This window comes from Coenobita brevimanus, unplaced genomic scaffold (genome assembly GCF_032717465.1).
Source record: "Coenobita brevimanus isolate Jiangsu-jjx unplaced genomic scaffold, ASM3271746v2 jjx.HiC_scaffold_2590, whole genome shotgun sequence".
NCBI classification, from domain to species: domain Eukaryota; kingdom Metazoa; phylum Arthropoda; class Malacostraca; order Decapoda; family Coenobitidae; genus Coenobita; species Coenobita brevimanus.
This window is the reverse complement of record NW_027643534.1, coordinates 90,274-101,527: the sequence shown is the minus strand read 5'-3', so window position 1 is coordinate 101,527 and position 11,254 is coordinate 90,274. Positions and strand designations below refer to the sequence as shown.

Here is an 11,254-nt window from a genome sequence, read left to right as displayed (position 1 = left end):
ATTGGAAACTCTGACTTCATTAAGTTTTTCTTCCACTCTATTTGCATACTGTTGTAGTGATATCTCATCTGTCCTATAATACTCCACTGTTTCCCACTTTCCTTGTTTGTTGAAGTTTGTTGAAGGTGACATTTTAACTGTAAAGATTACTGACCTGAAAGAAGAATGGTGGGTGACGATAGTTTACATGGGAGTGGAAGGAAAAGAAAACTATGAAGAAAATAAAAAGTTGTATGAAGTACTGCTGGAGATAAAGAAACAAGTGGCAAACAATAAGTGGATAATAATGGGGGACCTGAATGCCCATATTGGTTTAAATAATGAGAGGGTGAACAAGAACGGACAGATGGCATTGGACTTCACAGAAAAGACCCAGCTTAAGATAAAGAACTGGGAGCTGGAAGACCCAGTAACATGGAGTGACAGAGGTATAAAATCAGCAATTGATTATATAATAATAAGTCATGAGGTTGAGACATATGGATGCAAGATATGGAAAAATGAGAATGTTGACATTTCTGACCATATAATGATTGGAATTACATATGGAAAGACAAATAGGCGAAAAGAAATAAAAAAGACACAATGGAGAAAGAAATGGGATATAGCTAATGCGAATTGGCAGAAATACAGTCAGAATCTAGATGACCAGATACGTGAGGAAGAGAAGAGAGGAAGGTCTATTAATGATTGGGAAAAAGACATTAAAAAGACCATAATTCAGGAGGCAAGAGGGACAATAGGAACAAAAAAATTGAAGATAGCAACGACAAGATTAAAAGGCTGGTGGGACAGGGAAGTAGAACTAGCAATTGAAGACAGGAAGAGGGAAAACAGGGTACAGAGAAAATGGGGAAAAATGATAAAAAAACATGGAGAACAATATAGACAGGACTGGGAAAGAGCATGGAAAAGATACACAGAGGCAAAACAGACAGCAAAGATAATAATCAGTAGAAAAATAGGAAAGTGGGAAGAAGAACAAGCTCAAAAACTAAATGATATGCCCTGAAGGGAAAGAGAAAGAGAAGGGTGGAAAAGGTTGAAGAGAAACCTTGGAGAAAGGGATGTAGAACAGTGTATTAAGTTAAAAATAAAGGGTAAAGAAACAGAAAATGAGGAAGAAATTAGATCCATTGTAGAAGGATACTGGAAGAAAGTAATGCTAAAAGACAATGAGGAAGAATCCACAGAGAATATTTGGATATATAGCGATAGCAAAGAAATGGGGAATGTAAGGATAGAAAGAAAAGATGTAGAAAAGGCTGTTAAAGCAATCAAGAATGGAAAGACAGGAGGAACAGATGGAATAATAGGTCTATCTATCTATAGCCCGACGCCCTAATCTCGCAAAGGGTGGCCGCAGACAAAACGCCTCCAAGTCACTCTGTCACCCACCATTTGACTCCCCTCCCCCAACTCACCCCCACTCCCACAAATACCTCTCAACTCCAACACTCACCACATCCATTGTCTACCCCTCCTCTCCCTCCCTCCACCTCACCTACATACACCCTCTTAGTCAGTCTTTCATTCTCCATTCTCTCCACATGTCCAAACCACCTCAGTGTATTTCTCCTAATCTTCTCAACCACATCCACATCTACCCCACAACATTCCTTCACTTCTTCATTTGTCAACCTGTCCCTCCACGTCACTCCACATGCTCCTCTCAAGTAACTCATTTCCACTGCTCTCACTCTTGACTTGTTCCCCTCTTGCAAGGTCCACGCCTCGCTTCCATACGTCAGGGTAGGGATCACAATACCATCATGCAGTGACTTCTTAACTTCCATACTCACCTCCCTATTTCTCATCACTGCTTTCAGTGAACTTATTAAATATGGTGGGGAAAAATTGACAAAGGCATTGACAAATCTGTTTAATCGTATCCTGGAGGAAGGGGAGGTACCACAGGACTGGAAAAGAAGTAGGGTGACACTTATACATAAGGGTGGAGGAAAAGCTAAGGAGGAAATTGGAAACTATAGGCCCATTAGTGTCATGAATGTATTAGCTAAGGTGTTTGGGATGATAATAAATGAAAAACTAATATCATGGGCAGAACAGTACAAAATATGGGGCGAGGAACAGAGTGGGTTCAGGAAGGGTAGGGGAGGCCTTGAAAATGTTTTTGTAATGAAAGAAATCATAGAGAGGAACAAGGAGCAAGGAAAAGAGTTATACCTAGTATTTCTAGACTTTGAAAAAGCTTACGATACAGTTGATAGATGTAAATTGTTGAAACTATTGAGACATATTGGGGTGGATGGCAAGATAGTGGAAATAATAAAGAGATGGTATGAACAAAATAAGGTGAAATTCACAATAGGAAATATAAGCACAGGATGGGTTAACAATAACATCAGGGTGCGTCAAGGCTGTGTGTTGTCCCCTACGTTGTTCAACATTTACTTGGAAGAACTTTTAGTAAGAATCAGAAAATCAGGCAAAGGAGTGAGGATTGGAGGTTGGAAATTAGGATGCCTGGCTTATGCAGATGATGTAGTACTCTTGGCGGAAAACAGGAAAGACACGGAAGACCTTATGGAAATAGCTGACAGATTTGGGAGGGAATGGAACCTAAGATTCAGTGCAGGAAAATGCAAGGTGATGGAATTTAATAACAGGGAGAAGAACCAGTGGGTGATGGGGAACAACGTAATGGAAATAGTAGATAAATATACGTACTTAGGTATAGAAGTGAGTAAGGAAGGAATAGGAGGGGAGAAACAAAGAAAGATTAATGAAGGGAAAGCTCGGAAGATGGCAGGCATGATTATAAATGGAGGGTGTAGAGTGATTAACAAGTATAACGTGGGTAAGAGTCTGTGGAAAGGAATAGCAGTGCCTTATTGTCTCTATGGATCGGAAATAACAAACTACCGAGATGGAGATATCATGAAACTGGAAAAAGTACAAAACATAGTGGGTAGATGTACGGCAGTAGAAGCCATAAGGGGAGACATGGGCTGGAGCACATTCAAAGAAAGAATTGTGAAAGGAAAATTGGGGTTCACAAAGAAAATAGAAAAACTCAGTGTGGAAAGATGGGCTAAGAGGGTGCTGGAGGAAAGAGGGGCAAGATCATCATGGGGGAGAGAAATTAACAGATGGAAGAGGAGAGAAAACCTGGCAGAGGTTTGGAGTCATATAGAAGGCAAACAAATTAAGAAAAAGATTGAAGAGAACGGATTGAACAGATGGAAAGTGGGGTTAACAGGAAAGGTGACTCTGAAATGGTATAAAAGAAAGCAAAAACCAGAAGGGCTAAACTGGCATGTAGGAGACTGGGGAAGTAGACTGTTAGTTAAAGCTAGGACAGGTACTCTGGAAGTGAATGGTAGAAATAGAGAGGAACAGGACAAGAACTGCAAATTTTGTGAGGGGATAAAAGAAACAATAGAGCACCTAATTGTTGAATGCAACAACTACAAAGAGCAAAGGGAGAAGTTAATAGCATCAGTAGTAGCGGTGATAGGAATGGAGGAATGGCAGAGAAGACTTGAGGAAGAAGATGGGGGGATTTGTACAGTACTGGGACTATATGGGGATAAGGAAGAAACAGGGAGAATAATGAAGTTTGCTAAAATATTTCTAACACAATGTTGGAAGAAAAGGCAACAGCAAGAAGGACAGTAAATAAACATATAAAAAAGGTAACGAAAATTGAAGTGTGATCAAGAAAAGAGAAGAGGATAAGGAGCAAGAAGAGAAGGAGGACCTACGAAGCGATACAAAGCGACTGAGGTCACAAGAAGAAGAAGAAGAAGAAGGACTGAGAGGCTGAGGCAAAGCACTATTGTTTTTGGAAATTAAAGATGGAAGGAGAGGAGATAACAGGTAGAGGAGCAACGAAGAAGAACTGCAAGAAATGTGGATTTATTGGGAAAGTGAATTACAAGGAACTCTGCAGAAGGAGTGAAGAAGAGGAAGAAAAAAGGAGGGAAGTATGTCACATGCAAGAAGAGGGTATAAAGGTATGATGTTTATCTGTAATGCCTGCAAACCCAGGGTAAAAATTAACATGGACCAATGTGAAGAACTGAGGGAAGAGACCCAAGCTATGAAGGAAGAGCTACAGAAAGTGAGAGAGGAGCAGGAAGAGATGGGAAGGAGAATGATATATGAAGAAGGATTGGAATGAAAGAGAGGGAAAGGATGAACGTACAGTGGGGATGAAAGAGAAGTTGGATGAGGTGTGGAAGAAGCACATAGAGCTGCAGGAAAAGATGAATGCCATTTATGGAAGATGGGAGGAAAAGGAGAAAGAAATGAAAGAATTGGTAACTAATATTACTGAGAAGGTGCTTAAGAGTGTAATGGAAAATTTAGAAGAGAGGGAGGATAAGGAAAAGAGAAGGAAGAATTTAGTTGTGTTCAATGTGCTAGGAAGTGATAATAGGGAGGCCAGAGAGAGAGAAAAAGAGGGTACAGAGGTATGTGCTAGAATATTTAAAGAAGTATTTATCCTTCTTTTTCTGTGCCTGTCCTCCTCTCTTCCTATTTCTCCCATCTTTCCTGTCACTTCTTACTGCTTTTCTTTCCTTTACAGGTGGCTTTACATTGAGTGACAAGCCTAATGGTTTCCTGTATGCCAAGAAACCATTTACAACCCTGGGTGGTAACCATATAACCAAACCATACGTGCTCCCTATGTGTCAGTAAGTGGGTTGGCGGAGGGTTAGTGCCCCTCCCCGTAAAACAAATAACTCAAAGTCAAATGACCACCCCTTACGGGATTATGGCGTCTGGCAATAGATAGATAGAAGATCGTAAGATTGGACACAGATGATAATGAGAACTGACGGGACCGGAGAAATGAGAACATAAACAGTGAAGAGGGGGAATTTTTATTCAGGGTTATTAACATACAAGGTTTGTCTAAATGTAAAAGTAAGGAAGTAGAACAATTAGTAAATGATAATAGTATGTGATGTGATGTGATGTTGTTGAGGTATTGCCTTTACAACGGCACCTCTAAACGATTTCCTTCTTTCTCTTTTCTCCTTCTTCTGTGTCTTTCTGTGGTCACACCTCCTCTTCTCTTACTACGTGTAAGCTATAATCAGTCGCCTGAATTTCTGAGCTCCTTCACTTTCCTTTCTCTTTTTTTTCCAGCATTTAAATATTATTAATTTCTTTTTTTCAATACCACTTGTATTAAATAGGAGGTTCCCAAGTATACTATTTCTTTCCTCTATATATGGCTGTTGTAATTCTACCAGTTGTGTTCTTTCTTCCATATATCCTGTGCAGTCTAATAAAAAATGTATCAAGTCTTGTTTCTGCATTACACATTGGACAATTTGTCTCAGTTCCCTTGAATCTATTTCTGTTTGCTAAATTTAGTGTATTAGATCTGCATTTAAACAGGATTATGGAGGCTGGTGAATTATCATATATTTCATCTACTCCACCTATTTCTTTCTTCCATTTTTTATATACTTCTAAGCTTGATTTATTTTCCATGTCTTTTCCCCACCTTTTTGTGTCCTCATCATATATTTTCCTGGTTAGTTCATCTTTTGTTATATTTTTTAACCCTTCTGTATTTAGGTCAAGATCTTTTAGTGCCTTCTCACATTCCCTCATCCACTTACTCTTGCGTTCCCTCAGCTCTTCTACAATTTCAATTAATAGTGCATTATTTCTTCTCTTGGACATTGTTGGAAGGACACAAGTCAAGAGTGAGAGCAGTGGAAATGAGTTATTTGAGAGGAGCCTGTGGAGTCACGTGGAGAGACAGGCTGACGAATGAGGATATAAAGGAGCGTTGTGGTGTGGATGTGGATGTGATAGGAAGCGTTATGAGGAACACACTGAGGTGGTTTGGCCATGTGGAGAGGATGGAGGGTGAAAGACTGACGAAGAGAGTGTATATGAGTGAGGTGGAGGGGCGAAGAGGGAGGGGGAGGCCGAGGATGAGATGGAGGGATGGGGTGGAAAGGTATATGAGAGAGGGGGGTGTGAGTTGGGAGCAGGGCAGTGAAATGGCGGGGGACAGGGCGACTTGGAGGCGATTTGTTTGTGGCCACCCCAAACGGGATTGAGGCGTCTGGCAATAGATAGATAGATAGATAGAGATATTGAAACTTTGCCCTCTATTTTTGTTTCCATTAGTGAGGCTCGTACTTTGCCCCTCAGGCAGCCTACTGCAGTGCTCATATTACCTCCCAGCATTGTTCTATACACCCCATTTTCTATTTTCTGTAGTTTGTCTATTTCTTCTTTATTAAAATCAATTACTCCTGCAGCATACAGAACTCCAGGGAGTGCTAGGCTCTTCCAGTAAGTTTTACCGATTAAAATTTTATTGCAGCTCCTAGCCATAACAGAGTAGGTTAAGTTTGCTAGTCTTTGTGCTTTCATAATGATGTTTTCTTTATGTCCTTTAAAGCAGTCTTTAGAGTCCACTACTGTTACCCCCAAATACTTAATTGAATTTACCACTTCTATACCCTCTATTTCTGTTGGTTTCTCCTTCATATTGAATATAATGAATTTACTTTTTGCTTTATTTATTTCTAGTCCACAGGTTTTACTAATATTTATTAACCTTCTAATGTTAGCTTTGGCCTCGTGTGCCTAACAGAAACACAAAAGAAAATTAGCAATATAATATTTAGTCAAAATATATGTGTTGTAGAAAATATGAGAGATTTAGAAGAAAAGAAGGGAGGGGGATAATGATTCTGTACAAGGGAAATCAAGGGATAGAAGTCAGTAATGTAAACACTAAAAATACTGATATGATACATGCTAAATGTTCAATAAGAGGTTGGGAGATGAAACTGATAGTGGTGTATTTTGCTGTACATGATAAGAATAGAAACAAAGCAATGAGGGAAGAAATAGAATCTATCATTGAGAGAAGTGAAGAGCCATTAATGATAGCAGGAGATTATAACGGGCATGTAGGGTTTAAAGGGGAACAAAGATTAGATGATAATGGAAGGATGATACTAGATTGGATGGACAAATATAGGCTTATAATGTTAAATGAAGATCAGAAATGTCTATCTATCCATCTATCTATAGCCCGACGCCCTAATCCCGCAAAGGGTGGCTGCAGACAAAACGCCTCCAAGTCGCTCTGTCACCCACCATTTGACTACCCTCCCCCTCCCTCATATACCTCTCAACTCCATCCCTCCACCTCATCCTCGGTCTACCTCTCCCTCTCCCTCCCTCCACCTCACCTACATACACCCTCTTAGTCAGTCTTTCATTCTCCATTCTCTTCACATGTCAGAAATGTACAGGAGAATTTACATGGTGTAGGGAAAAACTAAAAAGCACTATAGATTATACATTGGTCAATGATAAATTATATGATAAGTATATAAGTATGAACATTGACGAAGGTAAAGAGTTTTTTGATTTGTCAGATCATAATTTAATGGATATAAAAATAAAAGCAAAGAAACGAAAAACAATTCAGAAATACGGAATGGATAGTAAGAGAATATTACAAGTCAGATAAAAAATCAATGAAAAAGTTTGAAGAAGAATTGGAAAAAAGAATAAAAAGAGAGAATATCAGAGACATAAAAGATTTAGAAGAAAGGATGAAAAACTCCCTGTACTGTTGTTTGCAGATGATACTGTGTTGTTGAGTGAAGACGAAGGGGAGCTGCAAGGCTTGGTGGATGAGTTTGGGAGAGTGTGTAAGAAACGGAATCTAAAGGTGAATGTAGGGAAGAGTAAAGTGATGGTCTTTGAGAGAGGTGAAGTCAGTGAATGTACAGCGAGGTTGGATGGTGAGGAATTGGAAAATGTGAGTACGTTTAAGTACTTGGGTAGTGTGATGAGCAAGGATGGAGGTTTGGAGGGTGAAGTGCGTGGAAAGGTACAGCAGGGAAGAAAGGTTGCTGGTTCTTTGAAAGCAGTGATAAGAAACAGGGAAGTGAGCATGGAAGTGAAAAAGTTACTACATGACAGTATTGTGATACCAACTCTAACGTACGGAAGTGAAGCTTGGACGTTGTTGGAAGGACACAAGTCAAGAGTGAGAGCAGTGGAAATGAGTTATTTAAGAGGAGCCTGTGGAGTCACATGGAGAGACAGGCTGACGAATGAGGATATAAAGGAGCGTTGTGGTGTGGATGTGGATGTGGTAGGAAGCGTTGTGAAGAACACACTGAGGTGGTTTGGCCATGTGGAGAGGATGGAGGGTGAAAGACTGACGAAGAGATTGTATGTGAGTGAGGTGGAAAGGGGAAGAGGGAGGGGGAGGCCGAGGATGAGATGGAGGGATGGGGTGGAGAGGTATATGAGAGAGGGGGGTGTGAGTTGGGAGCAGGGCAGTGAGATGGCGGGGGACAGGGCGACTTGGAGACGATTTGTTTGTGGCCACCCCAAACGGGATTGAGGCGTCTGGCAATCTGTACTGTGATTCAATCAGCCATACAAGTCACAAGAGTTAGCAGTGATTATAATGACTTTGTAAATGGCAGAAACCCAACTTTGGTTGAAGTTCTTTATCTCTCATGTACATTAAGATCTTAGACTCATAGTGTCTTTCTCCAGGTTATTCATGTTGTCTCACTAGGAGCCATATACTTTCAAACTAAGGAGAGCCACAACACCTTCCTTTTGCAAGTTTACCTTGTGTATTGTGCATTAGTATAATCATTTATGTTTGTCATGTGGAGTTTTGATATTAAAAAGGTATAGGATATAATAAAAAGGCAGTAAATTATTAAACCTTTTTTGGGCAGGGAACTCCTTCAGCAAGAATAATTCATGAGGTGATAGCCAGAATCCCTGTGAGGATTAATTGAGATAGTTTTATACCCAGGTGTTGGACAAGGATCTCCTTCACTTGAAAGATTGTTGGCAGTGACTAGAATTAAATATTTAAGTGTCATCCTGTCCCACAGTGGGTTAAGCTTCAATATGCAAAGTAAATGGCTAAGGAAGAGATGTTGGGGAGCTCCTAAGAGCCCCTGGTACCTCACATTGTCTTGCTATGCAGTCTTTGCAGTTAACTTTTACCATGCCTATGATGTGATTTTTTTTACTCTTTTTTTTCATTTCCGTGTACATATACATAACAGCCCATTCATTAAGACCCAGTGGCCTTCCCATAGCCCGGCAAACAGCATGACATACCTTTACATATCACAGTTTGGTAACACAAGGCTGTTTTGATATATGCTAGAGGTATCCCATGCAGTACTGATGTGATGGAATTAGCTGGGATCTGTTCATGAAATTTCATTAAGTTTTAATGTACACAAAGAAGAACTGTCTTTCCTACTGTATATTCAGATCTTCAAACTACAGTATTAGCAGTGACTGAACCTAACAAAGGCAGTTTTATTCGAATTAGAAAAAGGCTCATGTACTTAGAAGAGACAATACCTCTTCATAATACATCTAATTTTCATTGAGGGCAGGAGAGTGGGCATACACCTCTGCAAGATGTTGAGGCAGCCATCAACCATGTGGCAGGTGTGGGAGTGAGGGTGGTGTCCTTGGAGGCAGTGGCAGTCTTTTTGGGACGTGGCAGGAAGGGGTGGAGAATTTGGCTGGCTACACACTCGCGCCGTCCACTTGACCAGTTGCTCCTTCTCCACCGTAAAAAGGTAAAGACAAAGCATGTCATTATCATCATCATTGTTGTCATTTTATCATCAGCCTCGGCATTAGCATCACTGTTGTCATCACCTATGCCATCATCATCATTGACATAATCATCATTACCCATATTATTATTAACTATACTGTATATGGTTTACTGTGCACACAGATAAATAAATAAGTAATTAAGTAAAAAATAGATAAATAAATAATAAAACAAGAAAGCTCACATAATGAAGATGCTTTAAAATGAAAAAGACACATACAGTAATTGCACTGAAGGAGTTAACACCACCTACAGATCTCAGTTGACTCTGGAGTGGACATTGCCGAGGTGGGAGTAAACACCTGCGTCAAACCAGCACTAAAGCAAGACTCAGGTGAGGGACGTGTGTGGGTGGTGGATGCAAATAGGACGGCTCTGGTTACTCCTGTGCTCGTGACATCAAGAAGCACATGCGCTTGCCTCACCTCACATGTGCAACTGTCACCCCACCCTCAGGCCTCACCACCAGCTGAGGCACAGCCCAGTGTGGCAGCCATCACACACCCTGTTTCTTGCAGACCCAACCCCTGTCTTAATGGAGGACGCTGTATATTGCATAATAGATGTCCCAGGTACAATTTGCAAGATTTTTTTGTTTTCCCTTTCAGTCCAAGGATGTTAAAAACAGCAAGTGTCAGTACTGTTTTACTTCATTAGTCGTGTAGGAGCCTGAGACAAGGTTATCATAATCTATCTATCTATCTATCTATTGCCAGACGCCATAATCCCGTAAGGGGTGGCCATTAGACTGTTGAGTTAGTTGTTTTAAGGGGAGGGGCACTAACCCTCCGCCAACCCACTTATTGACACGTAGGGAGCACGTATGGTTTGGTTATATGGTTACCACCCAGCGTTGTAAATGGTTTCTTGGCATACAGGAAACCATTAGGCTTGTCACTCAATGTAAAGCTACCTGTAAGGGAAAGAAAAGCAATAAGAAGTGACAGGAAAGATGGGAGAAATAGGAAGAGAGGAGGGCAGGCACAGAAAAAGAAGGATAAATACTTCTTTAAATATTCTAGCACATACCTCTGTAGCCTCTTTTTCTCTCTCTCTGGCCTCCCTATTATCACTTCCTAGCACATTGAACACAACTAAATTCTTCCTTCTCTTTTCCTTATCCTCTCTCTCTTCTAAATTTTCCATTACACTCTTAAGCACCTTCTCAGTAATATTAGTTACCAATTCTTTCATTTCTTTCTCCTTTTCCTCCCATCTTCCATAAATGGCATTCATCTTTTCCTGCAGCTCTATGTGCTTCTTCCACACCTCATTCAACTTCTCTTTCATCCCCACTGTACGTTCATCCTTTCCCTCTCTTTCATTCCAATCCTTCTTCATATATCATTCTCCTTCCCATCTCTTCCTGCTCCTCTCTCACTTTCTGTAGCTCTTCCTTCATAGCTTGGGTCTCTTCCCTCATTTCTTCACATTGGTCCATGTTAATTTTTACCCTGGGTTTGCAGGCATTACAAATAAACATCATACCTTTATACCCTCTTCTTGCATGTGACATACTTCCCTCCTTTTTTCTTCCTCTTCTTCACACCTTCTGCAAAGTTCCTTGTAATTCACTTTCCCAATAAATCCACATTTCTTGCAGTTCTTCTTCATTGCCCC

The 11,254-nt window shown here is 40.4% G+C and overlaps 1 pseudogene; it reads left to right on the top strand.

Annotated features, from left to right (window-relative positions):
• Positions 1-286: 286 nt before the first annotated feature.
• Positions 287-11,254, top strand: part of LOC145389898 (putative neural-cadherin 2) — a 33,128-nt pseudogene continuing 22,160 nt past the window's right edge.